This window comes from Triturus cristatus, chromosome 4_2 (assembly GCF_964204655.1).
Source record: "Triturus cristatus chromosome 4_2, aTriCri1.1, whole genome shotgun sequence".
NCBI lineage: Eukaryota > Metazoa > Chordata > Amphibia > Caudata > Salamandridae > Triturus > Triturus cristatus.
The window spans coordinates 962,773,962-962,799,056 of NC_140586.1; positions in this window are offsets into that span (position 1 = coordinate 962,773,962).

The following is a 25,095-nucleotide window of genomic DNA, read 5'->3' on the forward strand; positions in this document are numbered from 1 at the left end:
ATTTATTTTGATAGAGGGCAGGCATACAACTGACGACAGGGATGCACTTCTAAACTAAGTGGGGGCCCGTGAGAAAGTGAGTGAAAATAAAAATCATGATAGTTACTAAATTGTGTTTTTAATTTGGCTAGTAACTATACGATATTAAAACCAATGGACGGTTAATGGCGAAAAATGTGTCCCCTAACCGTGGTGTAAGCGGTCAACATGTTTCTGCCAAAGTGGCCCTAATGGGTCCAGGACATTCATCAGGACCTAAATATAAAGGAAGGGTGCTCTGTTCTTACCAACTGGTGGTAGGAAGATATGTTGGACCCGGCCTCGTGGCGTGGTCCTGACCCCCTTGGATTGTGCCCGTTCCCCGCCCCGGCCTCCACGGGCCACCCTTCCGAGCTGCACAGAGACCCTCATCCCGAGCAGCACGAGGTCGCATACACCTCGGGGCTCCGCCATCTTGTTGGCTTCCACGTGACTCTGCACGCCAGCCTACGTGAGCCCGCTCAACCTGGCCCTGGCCCCAGCGAAGCCCCGACATCGAGGCACCAAGAACTGGCCAGGGGGTACCACTTGAACACTTCACCGCTCCCGGCGGAGGGCTGTATCGATGGGACCCCCAACCATCCTCCCACACCTAGGTGCGATCGCCTTCCAGCGCTCCTGGGCCTGGCGCCTCTCCTGCTGGGCGTCTGGCCGCTCCCAACCCGGCCTCTCCGCCCCCACGGGCGCAAGGGTCCGGACATCAAAGGGCTCCAGACCTATATCTGGGGCGACCCCGCAACAAGGAGCAGTTGTATCCCGGAGTCGAGAGCCCTGCTGATTGAATCGCGGCCGACCCTACGGAGAAGAACTCTTGCTTGAGACACTACCACGAGCCCTGCTGACTGCGTCGAGGCTCCATTTTGTTGAGACCCTGAAGCCTCCCGGAACATCGGGGCCCTGCTGACGCTGTCGCGGCCCAACCTCACTGAAACCTCCCTCAGAGCCCTGCTGACGTCGTCGCGGCTCGAGCTGAACAAGAACCACCGTGAGAGCCCTGCTGACCTGGTCGCAGCTCCACCTCCACGAACTGAATGCCAGAGCCCTGCTGACGCCGTCGCGGCTCGACCACTCCGAGATCCGGAGGCCCTCCAGCTTGAGGATAAGAACTGGGCCCCAGGTACCCTCGTACCAAGCTACTGCTAAAGACTGTCCCGCTACCCCATCCCTTCTAAAGACTCTGAGACTCTGTGGATCCCTCGATCCCCCTTGTAAATATTGATAACCGTAACTTCACAAGTGCTGATAAAGAATTGCTCGTCTTGATAAACATCCTTGAGTCCTGTGTGGTGGTGTTACTGTGCTAGTACGTTATAGGAGAAGGACCTCTCCTAGGAGGCTTCTCAACAGCGCTCGGCTACTTCATGCAGTGTGGGGGCCCCTCTGGGTGGTCTCACGACTTCCCCGAGGCCCGCCTTCCAACAAGATACCACTGTGTTGGTGTGACCTGTGTCACTCTCCACTCTACAATGTATCAAGCCTGGAATAAAAATAGTGAAAAATGGAAATTGTAACAACATAATTGGGTCACAAGAGAATATTGGAAACAAAGCATGCACTGGTTCAAATCAATGTGAGTGACTACTCACGTGACATGTGGCACTCTATGTGTGTACACTGTTCAAGAATGATGAACTGAGATAAGAATCTCAGTTTTCTTACCCTAAATAACAAAACTACTTGCCCCTTGGGAGGAGGGAGGGGAGAACCCCTGTTGACACACTCCAAAACGGAAGAAAAAAAAGGAAGAAAAACATAGACCGCACTCGGCGTGAATGGTAGTATCAAAATTGTTGTTAAAATCAAGTCACACTCATACTTAAGAAGACTTAAAATAAAATGCAAAACAGCCGTCCTGCATCCAAACACCCTCTTACTGCCTCAAGGGAAGTTCTCTGCGTTGCTCCTATGTGACTGCTCCCGGTCCTCCCCGCAGAGACGTTTTAATGCAGGGGCAAAGTGGGCTCTGGCCCAGGGCCCCAGCCTTTCAAGGAGCCCCCTGACAGAGTCAGCTCCGTTCTCCCGAGTTTTGCCCTAATGACCTTGAATATTTCTTAAACAGATTATTTTAAATACTGTTTTCCTTTAATTTATTTTTTATGTACCTGATGTGTGAGTCTAGTACAGCCATTTTGCAGAGAAAAAATGTTGTGCTTGTTTCATGAAATATACATAAAAAAAGTTTATTTTCGATCAAAACAAGGCCTAACATATAAGAAATGGGAGGGCGTCACAGAGATTATTTGCAGTAATATTGGTGAGCTGCTGCGGTGTTACAATATTGAAAACACACATAACTATCCCTGAATATTAAATTTAAACTCATTTAGGGTCTTATTTATGAGAAGTGATGCATAGCTGTGTGAAAACAGGGATGCATCACTTCTTGGTGCGCCCTCCTTGCGACATGATGGATGCGTCATATTAACTGTAGGATGCATCATGTCGCAAGGAGTTACAGATATGTCAGTTTTTCTGACATTTCTGTAGGCGCAAAAGTGATGTATTGCTGGGGTGTGTCTGAAAATAGACGCAAGTCCAGCAATGTGTTCTTTCACATGTGGCAAGCCCCATGTGAAAGGGCCTGCATCAGTCTTACGCCTGCTGTGAGGCAGGTGTAAGATATTGACGCAATGGCATCCTAGAAGTGGTGCACTGAGTTCTCAAAGATTTCAATGTGCCACTTCTATGAGGCTTTTTGCGGGGGAAAACCCACCCTGCATACATTGTACCTGGTGCAGGTACAATGTGGTGCAGGCAGATCTTTTTGCCACCAAGAGCTCCAGTCAGGCGTTTCTGGATTATTTTATGTTATGTTAGTGGGTTTATAAAGCATGACAGCTGCCCCAGCAAAGAGGCGTCCCGGCACTGACAGCAATGAGGTGACCAAGATCAGGGAGGGCCCAAGGAGGCCTATGAAGTGGGAAAGAGAAAGGTTTTGATGGCTTTCCTAAATTTGAGGAAATTATGGAGCCCCCATATGTGGGCCGGCAGCGTGTTCCAAAGGATGGCCGCTCTGTTCTGAAAAGAACTACCTCCGGCACGAACCCTCCTAACCCGGGGGACCACCACCAGGTGTTGTCCCATGGAGCGTAGCTGGCAGGAGGGAAAATAAGGTAGAAGCAAGTCGGTCAAAATATTAGGAGAGGCAAATTTCAGAACTTTAAAGGCTATACAGAGAGCCTTGAACTCAATCCGCCTATGGATATAACCCTTGCCTTATAAATTTCAGCCATCTCCTTAACTGGTCTGGAGACCAGCTTGGCAGAAAATCTAAAAATGCCATGTGTACTTCTGTCCATTTTACTCTTAACATTAATGAGTTCACGAGTCCAGGAGCCATTACCAGAGAAGGTAATGCCCAAGTAACAAAATGAATCAACAGAAGCCACTGGTAATTTATCCAAAAGGAATGGTCTACTTTTTTTAACCTTGGACCGACATGCCATTGTGTAAGTTTTACTTTTGTTAATGACCAGTTTCCGTGCACCAATAAAATCCCCAAAAGCATCCATTAGATGTTGCAACCCCAGACATCAGCATGGACAGTTTGCAAAGTCTGATCCACCCCATTAATAAATAAGGAAAATTAAATAGGGGCTAAAACACAACCTTGTCGAATGCCACGTTTAACTGCAAAATTATTAGTGCATTCTCCCAGAGAACCTTTGCACTATAGGGGACGCCCTCTAAAGGCTAGGGAGAAGAGGGGAAAGAACCAAAGACCACTAAATATGCTCCCTCGTAGCCGATCTATTCCTTACATCAAGGACTTTCTCTCTCATGAGCTATCTCATGCATATAATCACAACAGTGACACTTGACATTTAAATTTTCATTACTTTTATTATTTCATTGCTTTATATATTTTATAACATTTCACTTTTCTTTTTCTTTTTATGTATATCTTTCTTTCATTCAAATAGAAAAAACTGATTATGAAAATTCATACAAAAACAAAATCATCACAATAATTACATAAAATTTCACATGCACAAATCCATTTAATAGAAAAACAACCCCTGAACAAACTTCAATAAATACATCCATATCACAGACATTCGAACACATACATACTCTCACAAACTTCATACAACCTGCATCTGAACAAGGTAGAGAGCACAAGGCTCAACATAAGGTCGACGCGCATTTCGGCGGTATATGAAGAGTAGTTAGACCACCTTCATCAGGACCTTTCCAGATAACCACATCAATATCACAGCAACCAGGGGACAGGGACAAAGGATTTATGGAAAATTGACAAATGGCAGCTATTCATAAAGTCTCATTATAAGCGAAAGAATCCTCCCTTATTCTCGGCAAGATCTGCCTATATTTCCAAGGCAAGTTCCTTCAAATGCGTAGTTTCAAAATGTATTAGTCCTGGGGCCCAATGCGCGAGGAAGCCAAGCTTTTTCCAAAAGTTGTTGATAGGCAAGACCAAAGAAGACCTTCTACGTTTTCTTTCATCAATTTGTTTTCCTCAATCGATTTTTTTTTTCTTCCCCCACTTATATCTGTTAGAGTTTCAGAGTTGATACATGACTCGTGCGTTCTGCTTCTCAAAGTACGGATGTCTGCACGCGATGGCCCACAGTTCTCCAATTGAGGACCATAATTGCTTACCAAATTCTCATACAGTCTGGCCAGGAAGCTCACAATTGGTCTAGAGCAGTGGTCTTCAAACTTTTTTGCTCGGTGCCCCCCAAAGCAAATTGTTTTGGAGTCGGGGCCCCCCTGCAAAACTTTATGGCAAGGATCGGAAAACAGGAGATGCAGGGCTGAGCGCAGAGGCAGAGCTTTTGAGATCATATCATGGATACTTTTTTTTTGTGGCTCATAATCCACAATAAATGTGAAACATATAATAGGGAAAATCATCAAACAATAACAGAAATGTACTAAAAACTGTTCTCTCCATAATTTGGTTATTGTGAGCCCCTCACACTCCTGGGCTTCAATGCCACTGCACTTACTGTACTAATGATAGCTGAAGCCCTAAGTAGAAGTCTACCCTTCTCTGCCTCTTTCACAACTTACCGACCATGGCCATCACTCCAATCTTGAATCAGGTTATCCATCCCTTTTTTGGTTTTTGGAGGGATGACCTGGCCCAAGGGCATTGGAAAACTTTACAAAAGCACCATATACATTACACAAACACTAGTTCATATTCATTCATCATATATTTTTTTTATTTTAGGCATTGGACGATTAAGTGATTTGAGTTGCGCTGACATGAGGACCTGAACTAGGTTCCAAAGTAGGCAGCTCTCGCCATTAGGCTACAACTCCTCCCTTTCAGAAAAAAAAAGCTCCAGCGTGTTGCCCCCACCTTTTTGCAGCAAAGGTGCTCTCATCTCTATATGAAAGGTCCTTTTCAAAGCTTGACTAGTATGCTTTTTGCTATATTTGGGTATTAAACCGGTATTAATGAGGTGAAACCTATGCCCAGATAGTTTTTACCAAATGTAAAAATAACAAAATAACAAAATGAATGTATGACAAAATGTGCTGTATAACATCACATAATTTTCCTTTTCTTGCCACATTATTTAGTCAACCCTGCCACATAATTTGGTCCTCCCCTGCCGCATAATTCCGGTGAGCCTGGCTTTAATTGGCCTCATGACGCTGGACCCTATGCAACTGGTTAAGCAACACACACAAAAGCTGCTGAGGAGCTAATATATGCTCTAACTGTTGGAGTCAGAGTGCTTTTTACCACAGGCATGGAAGTTGTAGCTCTATAAATACACTAGTTACTATTTCCCACTGTAAAAACCAGGATTCAAATCGGCGACTCTCTGGTAAGACAGAAATCTGCAGTTATTGCTTTAGCCAACTGAGGTTTATAACATAAGACGGTATATTTTCAAAACATTTGTTTCATTTGCTTTGTTTTTTCATTTATTGTGTGTGCGTGTCTGAAGACATGGGGTCTAGGGGCACCCATACCAAGCAAGGTAGTCCAAAGAGTGAGGTGATCTACTAGATCAAAAGCGCTGCTCAAGTCAGTGAAACAAAGATATAATCTTCCACCTGTGGCACGAGTATACTTGCCTATAAGCAGGTCAAGATTCACGCATTTCTTGATAGACCCTAGGGCTTTCCGGAAACCAAACCGTGCAGGTGAGAGAATTGAACAGTCCCTGCCCATTCTTCTAATCTTTTCAGTAATACCTTGCTCATCACTTTAACAGACGAGTCTAACAATGAAATTGGTCTGTAATTTTTGGGGTCTGATTTATTGCCCTACTCATAAACTAACATTTTGCTTAAAAACATCCACTGGTACCCCATCCAGGCCCGGTGCTTTCCCCCTTTGCTTTCATTCAGTGTCCAAACCACTTCCTGTAAGGTATTTATTTATTGGAAAGATTTTATATAGCGCTGGCTAGACCCGGAAGTATCAGAGCGCTTTACATGAGTATCGGACCATAGTTGCAGGTTACATCGTTACAAAGGTTGCACAGTTATTCGAGCATAACTACATAGTTACATGTTCAGTCGAGACAAACAATAAGGGCATATGCGTAAGGATAAAAGCAGGCAAGGGGAGCGATTCAGGGGGGAGGGGGTAGGAGATGGGGAAGTAGACAGCGAATGAAGGAGGGAAAGAGGAGGGGGAGGGTGCGAGACACAGCATGAAAGAAGAGGGGTAGGGTGACGGGGGCACAAACCGTTAGAAAAGTTAAAGCTGCGTCCAAAGTCCAGTAAGCTGTGATCCCAGGGGAAGTGGTATCATCCCCCTAACTCAGATGCGAGAGGCTCCCTTTACACAGTGGACTCTCTCAGCGGGGTCTCTGAGACTCCAAGGCCTACCTACTGGATCCTTCCCCAACAAGGGGAGAGGGAGTGCTTTGGTAAGGGGCGCCATACCATGCCTCAGCTGTGCATGGTTCCCTTGACTCTGTGGAGTCTCTCAGAGGGGTCACTGAGACTCCAGAGTAAGAATATTAGATCTTTCCCCAACAAGGGGTGAAGGAGTGCTTAGTCAAAGGGCAACAAGGGACAGGGGGCTAGGAGGAGGGTCGGAACTGGCAGGTCAACAGAGGGGGAACATACGGCAAAAGAAAATCGCATTAATTACAGAAAGATAACACCTACAATACCCGGATAAATTAGCGATCCAGAAAAAGACAGGATCCACTAAAGGCAAGGGTCAGGGAGGACAAAGGGAGGGAGTCAGTGAGTTGAAGAGTCCCACAAGGAAGATCCGTGTTAAGCTTGGTAGATTTCTCTAGGTCGTGGACCATTTCCAGGTTCCTGAGTATCATGTGCATTATGCTGGTACCTTCACCTTTAATATCCAGAGGTAACGATGGATTTATCAACTGGCCCCTTTTTAGAGTGGGCACCGATCCTGCTACAGGGGGATTAAAGATACTAGTGAAGTGCGCCACCCATGCCTCGCAGGTGACATGCCAGGAAGTCAGGAAGGGAATCATCCTTTAAAAAAGACGAGTTAAGTGTCTCAAAAATAACTTACTATCCCTTATCTCCGCCGCTTGAGTCAGTTTTGTCCAGGCTATTTCCTGCAATTCTTTTTTCTTTGCTAGAAGTACCTCTCTTTGTTTAAATCTAAGAGATTTAACCAGTAGGCTATCTCTAGGTTGTTTGAGGGTCTTTTCCATTGTCCATATGTATATTGAAATCTCCCAGAATAAGGCAGTTGTTGTATTCTAAGTCCAGGGAAGTGGTGGCTGTATTAAGTGTAGTAATAAAATTTCCAATTGCACAGAGAGGTCTGTAAATCAGAAAAACAGCTATGCTATGAATGGGGGGATAAGGTACAGTGGAAGCCTAAGGACCCTGCACCCCCGATGTTTTCCATTGGGATGGGAGAGCAGTCTAGTTTTTTATTGTAAATTATGGTGACACCGCCCCCCTTCCCACTCAGTCTGTCCCTCCATAGGATTTTATAACCCGTAGGAATGGCCGAGGTGATAGTAGGGTTGGAGGCTTCAGACAGGCAGGTCTCAGTGAGAAATAAAAGATCAGGCTGTTCGTCTAAAAGTAGGTCATAAATGTGTGGTTCATGCTTTTGCATAGACCAACAATTTAAAAGGGTGGCCTTTAAGTCCTCTGTTTTCTTATTGTTTTTACACTTATTGTTGCATGGGAGGATCTTGAGTGAGAGTTTCCTGGGCTGGAGGAGAGACCAGTTGCACTTATTGCATCGAAAGTCTACCTCCAAGCTCATATCAGTCGCTGTACACTGACCTAATGGTAGCTGCCTAAGGCTAAGCAGTTTTCCCTATTGTAATATAGTGGAAGAAACTCACCGGAGGGGAACTGGGCAGCATGGCTGGCGCCGGACGCCTCCGCGAAGTTGACGGGCGTAGACGGGCTTGTCTGTTTGCATCGGGAATATATAGGCTAATGCCTGTGACGCAAACTGGATCACTAACGCAGCTGAGGAAGCGGAAACTGCGTGGGCCGAAGTGAGGAGCCTGATAGTTACCCCAGCCCTCCGCACAATCTGCGTATAATCCATGGCGGACCAGGACTGGAGGAAAAGCGAGATGCGAATCGGAGCAGCTAAGGAGGTGTAGGCAAGCAGAATCAAGTAAAGTGCAAGTGCACGTAGGTAGGAGAAATTGTTTAAAAAGCACAGAGTAATTCAGCCACACATATACAATTTAAAAAGAATTAAAAACCTAGTAGCAGGGCAGGATACACTAAATCCTACCACCGTCAGCTGTGTGCGTCCGTTTGCAGCGGGACTATATAGGCTAATGCCTATGATGCAAACTGGATCGCTAACGCAGCTGAGCAAGTGAAAACTGCGTGGGAAACAGGGACAAATTGGATCATAAATTCAAAGCTGTTCTGAAAAGGGGCCCCCAAAATATGTTTGGCCCAGGGCCCCCAAAATCCTTAAGATGTCCCTGCCTCCCCGATGTTAAAATGAGAGGATCCGGGTAGCGCTCTACATACTGATTGAATAATTGGTAAACTGTAGACAGATGGAGGGGCACCCAAGTGCGCATCGCCTGGCGCACGATACATCCGGTGTCTCAGACTGCTTTGTGTATTGAAGTTAGCTAGCGCCTGACTGCGGTATGGCCGGAACACGGGGCTTGCCCAATGCACTCGGTGGAAGCTTAAAGTATGGCAAATGGTGGGCTGTGTGCCAAGACAGTGGTTCTGAGGTGATGCATAGTTTGTAAGTTGGTTGGGACTGGCCGGAAGAAGCCGTGTACCACCCATAGGGGGCGTGGACTTAGGCGTGTTAGTCACGCGTGCCTGTGGTGGCGCCTGTCTACAAAATGATAAATAAAGTATGGTCGGGCTAGTCACCTGGCAAGGGTGCTGTCAGCATAATGAGCGTGATGCTCTCATGCTGACTGTTGTCCATAAAGGTTTATCCCGGGTAGGACCGCCGCGTGTAGCGCGGAGGGCGCGGGAGAAGCGAGATACGCTTAATGCCTAAAAAAGCTTAAAGCAACCCACGTATTGGAGGGTTGAACATTGCGGCCTATTCTGTGTACAGTTGGGATGAGCAATTCAGTAAACTGTCATCACTGTTAGCAATATATCAGGAGCCCGGCATGCACTGGGGAGTATAGAGACGTGGATCCGTAACATCTGATTATGTTACTATAATACCACAAGCGCCGGTAAGTATTTTTAACAAGAAAAAGAACGGGGTGATGGGTCACCTGTGGCTGATACTTGAAATGCTTGATAAGCAATGCTTAAGGGAACGCGTGGTTTAGATGATACCAGACTTGCGCTATGTTTAGGAGGATACTGGTTTTTGTGTTTGTATATGAGAAGCTATCTAGATGGTGATAAGACTTATTTCAAGCAGATGGTGTTGATGTTCCAGAGGTGCAGATCATTACTCTTGGAATCTGTTGGGTTTTCCCAAATAAAAACTATGGTGTCGTGGATTGTTGATTAGCGTCCCATTTGCAGTCACAGGATCTCATCGTTAAGCCCGTTTACCCAGGATCGCAGGCAGTAGACACATCGTTGTTCTCTGATGTGTAGGGCTTTTGTCAGGTCAGATTTACATTTCTTCATGAGCTCCAAGAGAACCCACATGAGGTCTGTGTCTTTGTGGCCTTTGTCAAAAAAGTGACGGGTCAGTTTGGCATTGGTCTTTTTGCACCTGATGGTGCTTCTGTGTTCGTTAATGCGGACCTTTTCTTTCCTGGTAGTCATGCCTATATATTTAAGGCCGCATGGGCATGTTAAGAGGTACACGACATTCTCCGTGTTACAGTTGCTGAATTGTCGCAGTTGCCAGGGGTTGCTGGTGCTTATGTCTACCTCCTTCGTGTTGGTCGTGAGGTTGCAAGATGTACATCCACCACAGGAATAGTGGCCCACTGGCTGAGGTTGGTTCCATAGCGTCTGCTGTTCTCCTTCATGGTGCACCCTTTTGGTGTGTACTAGTTTGTCGCGTAAACTTCTGTTTCTTTTGTAGGCGAACAGAGGTAATTCCCACTGTTTTTCAACGCTGTTAAGGATGTGCCAATTTCTTCTGATGATTTTTTGGACCCTGTTAGAGACACGAGTGTATCTAGTGACACATACTAGTTTCTTTGTATCTTCTTTTGTGATATCCTCTAGCAATGACTAGAGATGGAAGGGCGAACATGCCCTCACCGAACTGGGAATAACAAACATCGTCAATCTCAGTAGACATACGCTCACAATTGACGAGGAATCTGTCCTTTCCAAAGGTCTTGGATTCGTCCCCACACCCAACATTGATCCCTTTGTTCTTAACACAGAACTGGCTCAGTTTTTTCCAAAAATCGGGCTCCGCAATTATTTCAGAGATACCATGGATAATACTGAAGACAAGAGATCTACGTGACTGAGAAAAAAGTCAACCTTCCAATCACCTACCCAAAGCATTCCCTGCCAGATACAGGCCTTTGAAGAAGCGATACTCAAAGAGGTTGAGAAAATTAATTTTCTAACCACCAAAGGATTCCAGATTCTCACCAAAAGGGAACGTACAGCACTCCAGGGCTTGAAAACCAACCCCGATCTTTTCATTAAACCGGCAGACAAAAGGGGAGCCATCGTTGTCATGGACCAGGAGATTGTGGAACGGAGGCGACAACTACCTCATCACAGCGGTGTCCGGGCGCGGGGATCCTGTCCCCCGCGCTCGGTCGATTAACGTCCCGGTCACACAGGACACCCTCTCTTTCTCGTCCCCTGCAGGTACCGGCTCCTGGATTTGGTGAACCGGAAACACTCGCCAGCCATCCCGGACGCAGAAACTGGACGACCTCGATCGACCCGGAAGCACCCGACCCTGACCCCGGAAGGGGCCAGCCAGACAACAAGCCGGAAGATAGAAAAAGCCCCGAGGACGACGGAGAGGCGTTCGGAGCAACCGACTCGTGGAAGGAGACAACGGAGAGCGACGAACCCCCGACAGAGAGCGGCGCAGCACGGCTGGACCGAAGCAAGGAAGAGGACGAGGACGTCTGGACGGAGGACTGTTGGCATCCTCAGGAGGAGGCTGGAGAGCGGCCGCAACTCGGACGAGAGTTGCGGCGGGGCACGTGAGTACACGTCACCTTTCTCCGTGGCCCTCTTGTACTTAGAGTTGTAAATATAGAACTGTAAATAGCATAGGAGACACGCGCACTAAGACACAGTATACTTATCCCCCTTTTCACGAGCACTGTATAAATCCCGAGCACTGCCCAGCACCTGGCACCTCTATCCCCTCCCCTCTCTTACTTGCCTCTTCCACCTCCCCTGTCCGTCCCGCCCTCACTTCACTCTTCGTAAACCCTCACTCTCGGGTGTCGGTGGAAGTATTCCGACGGTGTCGCTCGGACTAAAAGCCCTTACGCTTCTCTCCCTTTTTCAAGCCTCCGTGGAGCCCCAGTACCATACCGAGGGGATCACCAGCTGAAAAGGGGAAGCAAGACTCGATCTCGACTCCACCACGCCGACCCGGGTCACCAGCCAAGTCAACCGTCCCTTCCTGCATTCTGACTCTGTACCTCTGTTCATCTGTTGATTAAAAGCACAGACATTGCTCACTATATTCGGCCTCCCTGCCTGTTATTCCGGTCCGCCCTTCCCACACGTCCACAAGTGGTGTCAGAAGTGGGATCACCCGGAGGCATGGAGGCCGCAGTCAAACAACTGGCAGAATGCCAGGAGCAACTGGGGAAGATGATGGAGAGATTCCTCAAAACAGCTGAAGACGATAGAGGGCAGCTGCATGATGTGTTGAAAGGCCAGGGTACCGCGCAGGACCAAGCCCTCGAGAAACTCACCACTGTCATGGGGCAACAAAGACCCGTCACCTCCCTGCCCTCAGTCGTGGTACAGAAGTATGTACCTGGAGAGGACCCCGATTACTTCTTCACGAACTTTGAGCGCCTAGCCCAGGCAGCTGCTTGGCCCGAAAACCGGTGGGGCCACTACTTAGGTCCCCTATTGACCGGAGAACTGCAGGCCGCCTACCAGCAGGCCAATATCCAGGGACAAACACCATACGCCGACATCAAGACCTGCATCCTGGAACGATTAGGGATAGACGACGAGACATATAGGGTCCAACTCCGTCAAGCAAGGGAAGGACCCCAAGAAACTCCTAGGGCTCTAGCTTTCCGTATTCAAGATCTGGCCAATCGGTGGTTAAAATCGGCTACCGCCACTAAGGAAGACATTCTAGCCAAAATATATTTGGAGCAATTTCTGGCTTCCCTATATCCTGCCACCCAGAAGTGGGTACGACAACATTCACGTCTAACGCTCGACAGTGCGGTGGAAATAGCCAGCGCCTACAGCAGAGCCCAGGAATCCCAGCGACCCAAGGAGGAACATCATTCCCGCATACCTCCGGGGAACCATCCCCGGGCCACACGACCCCCTCAGGTGGTCAGGAAACCCGAGCCTGCTGCCCTTATGCCTTATCCTGTCTTGCCTCGCCCCCATCCACCTGGACCCCAATGTTTTCATTGTGGTGGGTACGGACATATTGCTCGCGTCTGTCCTCAAAGGGAGGAGCCCATGGACATAGGGATGGCTAAAAACTATGTATGTCTCACCGCTGACACCACCCCTCCTCAGTTTCGATGCCCAGTGCGGATTGAAGGACACAGAATGATGGCACTGGCCGACACCGGCTGCAGACAAAGCGTCCTAAGACCCCAAGAACTACCTCACCCTGTCGGTCCAGTGACAGGTACCGTGGCTATCAAATGTGTCCATGGTGACACCAAGCACTACCCGACCACACAGGTCCATGTCCAAAACCCCACGGATAGGGGTAGTCTGTTGACGGTGGGCCTTATACCTACCCTCCCCGAACAAGCGATATTGGGAAGTGATTATAGTGGTCTACCCCCTCTCCTTCAAGACACCACCGAATCTCTGAGGAAATGGTGGGCCGAAGCTCCGTTTTCCCGTGAATCCCCTCCGGGGCGTCCAGCGGTCAAACCAACCAAGACCAAAAGACAGAAGAGGAACGAAAGGAAGGACTTTGCTATGGCCTTTCCTGCCCAAGTCGATATCCACCCATGGGAAACCGACAGGGAATTCCGCGCCACGCAACAGGAAGACCCGGTGTTGCAGGAGGCATGGGCGCGTGCGCTGGATGCTGAAGATCCCCTACATGTAGGTCCTTATTTCTTCCGGAAAAACGGACTCCTCTACAGAAAGGGAGGACCCCAACAGCCTCCCCAGCTGGTTATCCCCGGGTTGTTTCGTGATAAAGTACTGTTCCTAGCACACAGCCATTTGCTGGGAGGGCATTTCAGTGATGAAAAAACCGGTCATACCATCCTAGATAAGTTTTACTGGCCAGGGGTACACGGACAGATCAAACAGTATTGCCGGGAGTGCCCGGTCTGCCAACGGAATAGTCGATATCGGCCCCCCAGGGTTCCTCTCCAGCCCCTCCCCATCATTGATGTCCCCTTCACAAGAGTGGGCATAGACATTATAGGACCATTGCTTCCCTCGAGATCCGGATGTAGATATGCTCTCGTACTGGTGGACTATGCCACCCGCTTCCCGGAAGCAGTACCCTTACGCCACCCCACCACTCAAAACATTGCCAAAGCCCTCATATCAATTTTTTCGAGGGTGGGTTTTCCCCGCGAGATATTGACTGACCAGGGGACACCCTTTGTATCCTCCCTGATGCGCCAAGTCTGCTCCCAGCTAGGCATCAAACAAATACGAACAGCTGCCTACCACCCCCAGACAGATGGGCTAGTAGAGCGATACAATGCCACCCTTAAGACGACCCTTAAAAAGCTTTTGGGCCTCGAAAGTAAAAGATGGGAGGAGATGCTTCCCCTGGCGCTGTTTGCCATCAGGTGTAAGCCTCAAAGCAGCACAGGATACTCACCATACGAATTATTGTATGGAAGAGCCCCACGGACACTCTTAGATATGGCTAAGGAAGCGTGGGAAGCCGAACCCGACAGAACCCGACCCTTACCTGAATACGTGGACAACCTAAAGACCCACTTGGAACAGATAAGGGTCATTGTGAGGCAAAACCTGGTAGCCGCTCAAGACACCCAAAAACACCAGTACGATAAGGGAACCAAAGCCCGAAAGTTCAACCCTGGCGATCTAGTACTGTTACTATTGCCTTCTTCCGACCACAAGTTACTAGGACAGTGGCAGGGTCCCTTTCCTGTGCTAAGAGCCGTGACTCCCGTTACCTATGAAGTGGAAACAGAACCCACCCGAGGTATCACGCAGATATATCACGTGAACCTCTTGAAGAAGTGGGAGGGACCCCCGTCCTGTCCTGTCCAATACAATACCCCCTCCCTTTGAAGGGTGCATTGACCCTGACCTTCCCGAACCTAACAAACAGGATCTCAGGCGAGCCCTGTCCTCGGTGCAAACAGTCTTTTCGTCCCTTCCAGGACACTCCACCGTGGTTGAACATGCCATCCCCACGGAACCAGGAAAAACCGTGAGACAACGGCCCTACCGCATCCCTGAAGCTCGTAGAGCCATCATCAGAGAGGAGACAAATCAAATGTTGAAAATGGGCATCATAGAGCCCTCCAATAGCAGCTGGAATTCCCCTATAGTGCTAGTACCCAAGCCAGATGGCTCCACCAGATTCTGTATTGACTTTAGAGAAGTGAACAAAATATCGGCCTTCGACACCTATCCCTTACCCCGCATAGACGAAATGGTGAAACGCATAGGCAAAGCCAAGTACATAAGCACCCTGGATCTCTGCAAAGGTTACTGGCAAATCCCCCTCAAAGAAACAGATAAACCCAAGACCGCCTTTTCCACCCCTGAGGGTTTATTTCAGTTTAAGGTGATGCCTTTTGGGCTTCACGGTGCCCCGGCTACGTTTCAAAGAGCCATGAACTTGGTACTACAGCCACACATAAGGTATGCCGGGGCATACCTGGATGACATCGTCATTTATAGCGACGGTTGGGAGCAGCACTTACAACACTTACGTTCTGTAGTGGCCTCTCTGGGGAACAGTGGCTTTACCATCAACCCCTCCAAGACCACCCTAGCTGCCCAGAGTGTGAAATACCTTGGATACCTGTTGGGGGAAGGGCTCATACGGCCTCAGAACAATAAGATCAAAGCCATTCAGGCCATCCCCTTCCCTCAAACCCGGAAGGAACTTCGTGCCTTTCTGGGTTTATTAGGGTACTATAGGAGGTTTATCCCGAATTTCTCCCAAACCGCGGCCCCTTTAACTGATTTGTTGAAGAAAACCACGAGAACTGAAGAACTGCTCAGACATCCCTCAAACCTGGTGGTGCACGCCTTTGAACGACTGAAACAGTCCCTAATCTCGGAGCCGGTGTTAGTCAGCCCGGACTATACCCAGACTTTCATCTTGCAGACCGATGCCTCTGATCAGGGCTTAGGGGCTGTTCTTTCACAGAAGGACTCGACAGGGATCGAACGACCAATATTATACCTCAGCAGGAAGCTTTTTCCCCGAGAAGTAAATTATGCAGTGATAGAGAAAGAGGCCCTAGCCATTAAGTGGGCAGTGGAAAGCCTTAGGTACTACCTGGAGGGGCGTGAATTTATATTATACACCGATCATGCCCCTCTAGAATGGATGGCCCGTAATAGGGGCCACAATGACCGAGTCCTTCGGTGGTTTCTCTCCCTACAGCCCTTTAGGTTTAAAACCGTACACAGGAAAGGACTACAACAGGGCAACGCTGATTATCTGTCCCGGTATCCACCTCCCAGCCCCCCTACCAGAAAGACAGCTAGGGAAAGGGGATGTGGAACGGAGGCGACAACTACCTCATCACAGCGGTGTCCGGGCGCGGGGATCCTGTCCCCCGCGCTCGGTCGATTAACGTCCCGGTCACACAGGACACCCTCTCTTTCTCGTCCCCTGCAGGTACCGGCTCCTGGATTTGGTGAACCGGAAACACTCGCCAGCCATCCCGGACGCAGAAACTGGACGACCTCGATCGACCCGGAAGCACCCGACCCTGACCCCGGAAGGGGCCAGCCAGACAACAAGCCGGAAGATAGAAAAAGCCCCGAGGACGACGGAGAGGCGTTCGGAGCAACCGACTCGTGGCAGGAGACAACGGAGAGCGACGAACCCCCGACAGAGAGCGGCGCAGCACGGCTGGACCGAAGCAAGGAAGAGGACGTCTGGACGGAGGACTGGTGGCATCCTCAGGAGGAGGCTGGTGAGCGGCCGCAACTCGGACGAGAGTTGCGGCGGGGCACGTGAGTACACGTCACCTTTCTCCGTGGCCCACTTGTACTTAGAGTTGTAAATATAGAACTGTAAATAGCATAGGAGACACGCGCACTAAGACACAGTATACTTATCCCCCTTTTCACGAGCACTGTATAAATCCTGAGCACTGCCCAGCACCTGGCACCTCTATCCCCTCCCCTCTCTTACTTGCCTCTTCCACCTCCTCTGTCCGTCCCGCCCTCACTTCACTCTTCGTAAACCCTCACTCTCGGTGGAAGTATTCCGACGGTGTCGCTCGGACTAAAAGCCCTTACGCTTCTCTCCCTTTTTCAAGCCTCCGTGGAGCCCCAGTACCATACCGAGGGGATCACCAGCTGAAAAGGGGAAGCAAGACTCGATCTCGACTCCACCACGCCGACCCGGGTCACCAGCCAAGTCAACCGTCCCTTCCTGCATTCTGACTCTGTACCTCTGTTCATCTGTTGATTAAAAGCACAGACATTGCTCACTATATTCGGCCTCCCTGCCTGTTATTCCGGTCCGCCCTTCCCACACGTCCACAGAGATGTACAGAGAACAGTGTAAAAGACTACTCTCAGACACGGTTAGTTATACTATAAATCAGAATGATCAGACAGGCCCACTCATGACCAGAATCAAGAACATGGTGTAAGAGGCACTCAATAACAGTTGGATCACCAGACAGGAGGCAGGATTCCTTGTCAGGGAAGAGCCCCGGATGCCCGGATTCTACACACATCCAAAAATCCACAAAAATCGGATACCTCCCCGTGGAAGACCAATTGCCTCTGGCACTGGTCCAGCCCTGGGACCCTTGTTGCAGTTCTGCGACTGGTTTCTTAGGCCTATCGTACAAAAATCGGACTCCTACCTCAGGGACACAAAGGACGTCCTCTGCCTGTTACAGGACCTGGATGTGGATTCAACTAGGGACCTGTTCATAACAGTTAACATAGAGGCCCTATATACGAGCATACCACAAAGACGGACACTTGAGGTCGTGGAACAAACCATCTTGAATATGGACTGGGATTTCATCACTCCCCAACAATTTGTGATGGAATGTGCCGAACGAGCCCTTATGGAAATTGTTTTTGAATACGAAGATGTGATCTACCACCAAATTGCAGGAACATCCATGGGCAGCACTTTTGCCCCTAGTATGGCATGCCTCTATATCCAACAATTTGAGGACGATTATATTCTCAACTAACCCATTTTTCAAACATCTCAAAATATGGAAGCGTTACATAGACGACGTGCTCATTGCGTGGAATGGGACAGAGAAAGATGCAACAGAGTTTGTCCAATGGGTAAACACCAAGGACGAGCACCTCAGATTAACGCACACCATAAGTAAGGTCCACGCAGTGTTCCTAGATCTGGATATTACGCTCACCGATTAAGGTATTGTAACAAAAGTCCACAATACAACCACGGACAGAAACAGCCTACTCCTCTATGAGAGCTAACACCCGGAGGCCTTGAGACAAAACCTTCTGGTGGGCCAATTCCTCCGTGTCCGCAGGAACTGCTTGAATACTGAAACCTTTGAGGTACAAGCTGATCAATTGGAATCAAAGCTCCTGGAACGTCATTATCCAAGAAAGATGATGAGAAAGGCAAGAAAAAGAGCAAGGAACAACCCTAGGGAGTCATTGCTAGAGGATGCCACAAAAGAAGATACAAAGAAACTAGTATGTGTCACTACATACACTCCTGTCTCTAACAGGGTCCAAAAAATCATCAGAAGAAATTGGCACATCCTTAACAGCGTTGGAAAACAGTGGGAATTACCTCTGTTCGCCTACAAAAGAAACAGAAGTTTACGCGACAAACTAGTACACACCAAAAGGGTGCACCATGAAGGAGAACAGCAGACGCTATGGAACCAACCTCAGCCAGTGGGCCACTATTCCTGTGGTGGATGTACATCTTGCAACCTCACGACCAACACGAAGGAGGTAGACATAAGCACCAGCAACCCCTGGCAACTGCGACAATTCAGCAACTGTAACACGGAGAATGTCGTGTACCTCTTAACATGCCCATGCGGCCTTAAATATATGGGCATGACTACCAGGAAAGTAAAGGTCCGCATTAACGAACACAGAAGCACCATCAGGTGCAAAAAGACCAATGCCAAACTGACCCGTCACTTTTTTGACAAAGGCCACAAAGAAACGGACCTCATGTGGGCTGTCCTGGAGCTCTTGAAGAAACGTAAATCTGACCTACACATCAGAGAACAACGATGGGTCTACCGCCTGCGATCCTGGGTAAATGGGCGATGAGATTCCATGGCTGCAAATGTAATGAGTAATAATCTGCACCTCTGAAACATCAACACTATCTGCTTCAAAAAAGTCATATACAAATCCAAAAACCAGTATCCTCCTAAACATAGCGCAAGTCTGGTATCATCTAAACCACGCGTTCCCTTAAGCATTGCTTATCAAGCATTTCAAGTATCAGCCACAGGTGACCCATCACCCCGTTCTTTTTCTTGTTAAAAATACTTACCGGCGCTTGTGGTATTATAGTAACATAATCAGATGTTACGGATCCACGTCTCTATACTCCCCAGTGCATGCCGGGCTCCTGATATATTGCTAACAGTGATGACAGTTTACTGAATTGCTCATCCCAACTCTACACAGAATAGGCCGCAATGTTTAACCCTCCAATACGTGGGTTGCTTTAAGCTTTTTTTGGCATTAAGCGTATCTCGCTTCTCCCGCACCCTCCGCGCTACACGCGGCGGTCCTACCCGGGATAAACCTTTATGGACAACAGTCAGCATGAGTGCATCACGCTCATTATCCTGACAGCACCCTTGCCAGGTTACTAGCCCGACCATACTTTATTTATCATTTTGTAGACAGGCGCCACCACAGGCACGCGTGACTAACACGCCTTGAGTCTCTAAGTCCACGCCCCCTATGGGCGGTACACGGCTTCATCCTGCCACTTCCAACCAACTTACAAACCCTGCATCACCTTGGAACCACTGTCTTGGCACACAGAGTGTCTTTCCACGCACGCCCACCATCTGGCATCCTTTAGCTTCCACCGAGTACATTGGACATGCCCGTGTACCGGCCATGCCGGAGTCAGGCGCTCGCTGGCTTTAATACATAGAGCAGTCTGAGACACCGGATGTAACGTGCACCAAACGACGCACATTCCCCGTGCACGCCCACAACCTGGCAAACTTTAGCTTCAATCGAGTGCATTGGACATGCCCCGTGTTCCGGCCATACCGCAATCAGGCGCTAGCTAACTTCAATACACAAAGCAGTCTGAGACACCGGATGTATTGCACGCCAGGCAATGCGCACTTGGGTGCCCCTCCATCTGTCTACAGTTTACCAATTATTCAATCAGGATACCCAGTATATAGAGCGCTACCCGGATCCTCTCATTTTAACATCGGGGAGGACCGGGAGCAGTCACATAGGAGCAACGCAGAGAACTTCCCTTGAGGCAGTAAGAGGGTGTTTGGATGCAGGACGGCTGTTTTGCATTTTATTTTAAGTCTTCTTAAGTATGAGTGTGACTTGAATTTTAACAACAATTTTGATACTACCATTCATGCCGAGTGCGGTCTATGTTTTTCTTCCTTTTTTTTTCCTTTTCAGAGTGTGACAACAGGGGTTCTCCACTCCCCTCCTCCCATGGGGCAAGTAGTTTTGTTATTTAGGGTAAGAAAAGTGAGATTCTTATCTCACATCATCATTTTTGAACAGTGTACACACATAGAGTGCCACATGTCACATGAGTAGTCACTCACATTGTTTTGAACCAGTGCATGCATTGTTTCCAATATTCTCTTGTGAGCCAATTATGTTGTTACAATTTCCATTTTTCACTATTTTTATTCCAGGCTTGATACATTGAAGCCATTTCTAGAGTGGAGAGTGACACAGGTCACACCCACACAGTGGTATCTTCCTACCAACAGTTAGTAAGAACGGAGCTCCCTTCCTTTATATTTAGGTCCTGATGAATGCCCTGGACCCATTAAGGCCATTTAGGCAGAAACATGTCGACTACTTACACCACGGTTAGGGGACAATTATTTCCCCATTAACCGTCCATTGATTTTAATATCGTATAGTTACTAGCCAAATTAAAAACACAATGTAGTAACTAAAATGATTTTTATTTTCACTCTCTTTCTCACGGGCCCCCACTTAGTTTAGAAGTGCATCCCTGTCGTCAGGTGTATGCCCGCCCTCTATCAAACCGAGGTTTTAGAGGGCAAGGACTGGTCAATGATGAAGCATGACACCTGGTGGTGTGTGAGACAGGTCCGTCACATTTTGTGAGATGTCTACACTCACAAGTCAACCATAATCTCATAGTGGTCACTATACTAGGAGCAGCTCTTGTTGTGGTTAACATTGTCTTGCCCAGGCCTACCAGTGTGCTCTGCTGTTATGTGTATTGGCTGTCTGGTTTTGGAGGGACAGGACAGGCTGAGTCAGACCTGGGTTGAATAGAGAAATCTGCATTGTAGTAAGGGGAGGGGTAGCTCCTGGACCAGAATAGGGCTGTGCCTGGCAAGGTGAATACTGGCTCCACCTTCTACTGTGTGTCTGATGGCAGACCCCCTCTTTCTGAAAGGATGGATGCAGCCTTGTGAACAGAGAGCTCCAGGACTGCACAGAACTGGTTCTGGTTGGGTTCAGTGACTTGTGACTTTTGACAATGTCGCGTGTTGGGCGTCCCGTGTAGCTTAAGTAAAGACGAGAGACTATGGAATTATCGTGACCCAGGTTTATTATTCCTTAACAGCGTTTAATGTCCCGAAAATAAGAATTGCCGGGGTACTGGCACTGCAGCTGTTCCAGCGTGGGCGTCCGTCTTCTATGGTCCCGAGGGGTCACCAGGTTACTTCACCGGTAGGGACTCATGCGGCATACATAAAATAAACACAAAAGAAATCCATCTTAGGTTCAGGGACAGTTCAATGATTGTGGGGTAGGGGTGTGTGGGACACCGTAGCAAGGAAGTTGTGCACGACTTTAAGCAGAGCCACCACCGTTACGTGTTCAGCAGAGTAGCAGCAGCAGAATCCAGGAGACGTTCTCGTACCTGTTGAAGCCAGGAACATCCGGGTCCCTGGCAGGGCGCTGCGTGTTTCCAGCCTCCTGGCTCGTCCGTCGATCGTTCTCTGCCTTCTCCGGTCAGCGTTGTCTCGTCCTCCTCCTTCCGCTCTTCTCCGGCTCGGTAGGTCCTCTCTCCTTGCTTCTCCGGCCTCCCCTCAGCTTCCGTGTCCGCTCCTCTTTCCGTCTGAGTCAGCCAATCCAGATCGACGGCGTCAAAGGGGGCGTGTCCTTCGCCCGAAGAGGAGGCTGTGTCCTGAAAGGGCCAGTGCTGCAAAGCGGCTTCCGTCGGTAATGGTGACGATCCCGTCCTGGCCTCCAGGGGCTGTGGGGCATAAGAGGGAGGTGACAAGGGTGAGTCTGGGGTCATTTGCCAAGGGATAGGTAGCACCGCCCGACACCCCCCCCCCCCAAGAATGGTCCAGATCGGGGACCGAGTGCACTTTGGAGAGGAAGTCAGCGTTGGAGTTTCCTGAACCTTTACGGTGAAATATGTCAAACACAAAAGGTTGAAGGGACAAAAACCAATGCATAACGCGAGGGTTGTTAGACTTGTTGCGGCATATCCATATGAGCAGGGCGTGGTCCGTATAGAGCCGAAAGCGTCAGCCCTCTAGATAATAACGCAGTTTTTCCACGGCCCACTTCACGGCCAAGCATTCTTTTTCGATTACAGGGTAATGTCGTTCTCGGGGAAATAACTTTCTGCTGATAAACAAAATGGGTCGTTCTATTCCACCATCTGTCACTTGAGAGAGAACGGCACCAATGCCGGTTTCAGAGGTATCAGTTTGCAGTATGAAGGGCAAATCAAAATCCGGAGAGGCCAGCACTGGTCTGCTAGTGATCACCTGTTTTAAATGAGAAACAGCTTCTAGGACTCGGGGGGTTGGATACCGCACTGTCCTGTCCGACGTTGATTTCTTTAGAAGTTCGGTCAAAGGGGCTGCAATTTCTGAGTATTAGGGTATAAAACGTCTGTAATATCCCAAGAGGCCCAGAAAGGCCCGGACTTCCTTTTTGGTGGTAGGGACTGGGGTCTCCGTGATGGCTCTAACCTTTTCCTTTTGTGGCTCAATGCACCCCTTTCCCAGAAGGTATCCAAGATAACGTACCTGGTGAAAAGCCGCAAAGGATTTACTGGCATTGACATGGAGCCCTGCGGATTGTAACTCCTGTAGTACTCGACGGCAATGATCTAGATGAGAAGCCTAGGATGGACTGAAGATCACTATGTCAACGAGATAGGCCGAGGGGTACTCAAGATGAGAGCGAAGAATAACATTCATTAATCGTTGAAAGGTTGCGGGACCCCCGTGTAAGCCAAAGGGTAATACTGTAAACTCGAACAAACCCTCGGGGTGGAAAAAGCTGTTTTCTTCTGATCGCTGACACGTAGGGGTACCTGCCAATACTGCTTGGTTAAGTCTAAGGTGGTGATGTATTTAGCTTTTCCTAACCTTTCTATCAGTTCATCCACCCGTGGTAGGGGATATGCCTCTAGGGAGGAGATGGCGTTGATTTTCCTAAAATCGATACAAAACCTGATGGACCCATCAGGTTTGGGTACTAGAACTATAGGGGACGACCAGTCACATTCTGAGGGCCTAATCACACCCATTTGTAGCATTTTATGGACTTCTGCTGACACGGCAGCTCGTCTGGCCTCCGGGATTCGGTAAGGTTTCTGTTTTATCGGTTCTCCGGGGCGAGTGTTTAAGTGATGCTCCACCAGGGTAGTTTTACCCGGACTGTCGGAGAATAGATCTCGAAAGGAACAGAACAGCTCCAGAAGCTCCTTGGTTTGAGTGACAGTCAGCTCAGGGTTTACTGTTAATTTCTCTAGGGTGCATGGTCTCTTCAGTTCTGGCTGTGATAAGTGAATGCTTTTTGGAGGGGGACCTAACCACTTCTTTAGCAGGTTTATGTGATAGGTTTGGGTTGTACGGGCGGTCATTTGAAGCCTATAGGTGGTGTTCCCTATGGTCTCTACCACCCTATATGGGCCATTCCACTCCCTTTTTACCTGGCTCACGTTATGTGGAAGCATTACCAAGACCCAGTCGTCTACACATAGGGTACGTATTTTTGTACCCTTGTCATAGTGTTTCTTTCGTTTTACTTGGGCCTTTTCAAGATTATGTTGAGCCAAGTCGCGAAGTTTACCCAAGGTGGACCGTAAATGTAGGGCATATTCTAGGAGAGTCTGGGTGTTATCCTCCTCGGCTTCCCAGGTTTCTTTTGTCATCTCTAGCAGTGTACGAGGCCGTCTGCCGTATAGGAGTTCGAAGGAGGAACACCCTAGACTGCTCTATACCTGCCCACGAATGACAAAGAGGGCCAGAGGCAGAAGACGGTCCCAAGACTTTCCTTCACTCTCCAACATTTTTCTTAAGGTTAACTTCAGATTGGGTCTGCGGCTATGGTGTCTAGGTGCCAGGATGGCTTCCGGGGGCGGGGTTATGGGATGGGGGTTCGGGGCTGTCAAATGCTTTAATGGGAGGTATCAAACTCTGGACTTGGAACATTAGAGGCCTTGGGGACTTCAAAAAAGCCCGCTTGCTGCATGGCGTGTTGTCAAGACACAATGTAGATATTTGCTTCCTACAAGAAACACATCTGAATGTCACCCCCTCAGCTAGATTGAAGAATTCAAGATGGGCGCACGTTTATTCTTCCATTTACTCAAATTATGCGAGGGGCGTGGCTATACTCATTCGCAGAGGGTTGGATTGGCGGGAGTACTCCCATGTGAGGGATGCGGAGGGAAGATATGTCCTGCTCCATGGGGCTTTACAGGGGCGACCCATTGTCCTAGCTGCAATCTATGGCCCGAATGTGGATGATCCTGACTTTTTTAGAAATGTTTGGGCGAAAATTGTGTTGCTGGATTGCCAGACGGTTGTGTTGGGGGGGGATTTCAAAGGTTGTGTTAAATGATGACACGGATCGCAGGGGTGTGAGCAGACCGCAGCACACTAGAGCGCGTCAAGCGATCTCTGATATCATGAGTGAGGGTCTTCTTTCGGATGTGTGGCGAGTTAGAAATCCGGGTGCAAAAGTAGGGACCTGCTACACCTATCATAAGGCTGCTTGGTCGCGACTAGATTTCTGGTTGGTGTCTCCTGAGGTTGCGACATGGGTGTCAAATGTTGATATTATGGCTAGATCACTGTCAGACCATGCTCCGTGTATGTTGGTATTGCATCCCCCCGACGCTGCACATAGGGCGTTCCAATGGCGCCTTCC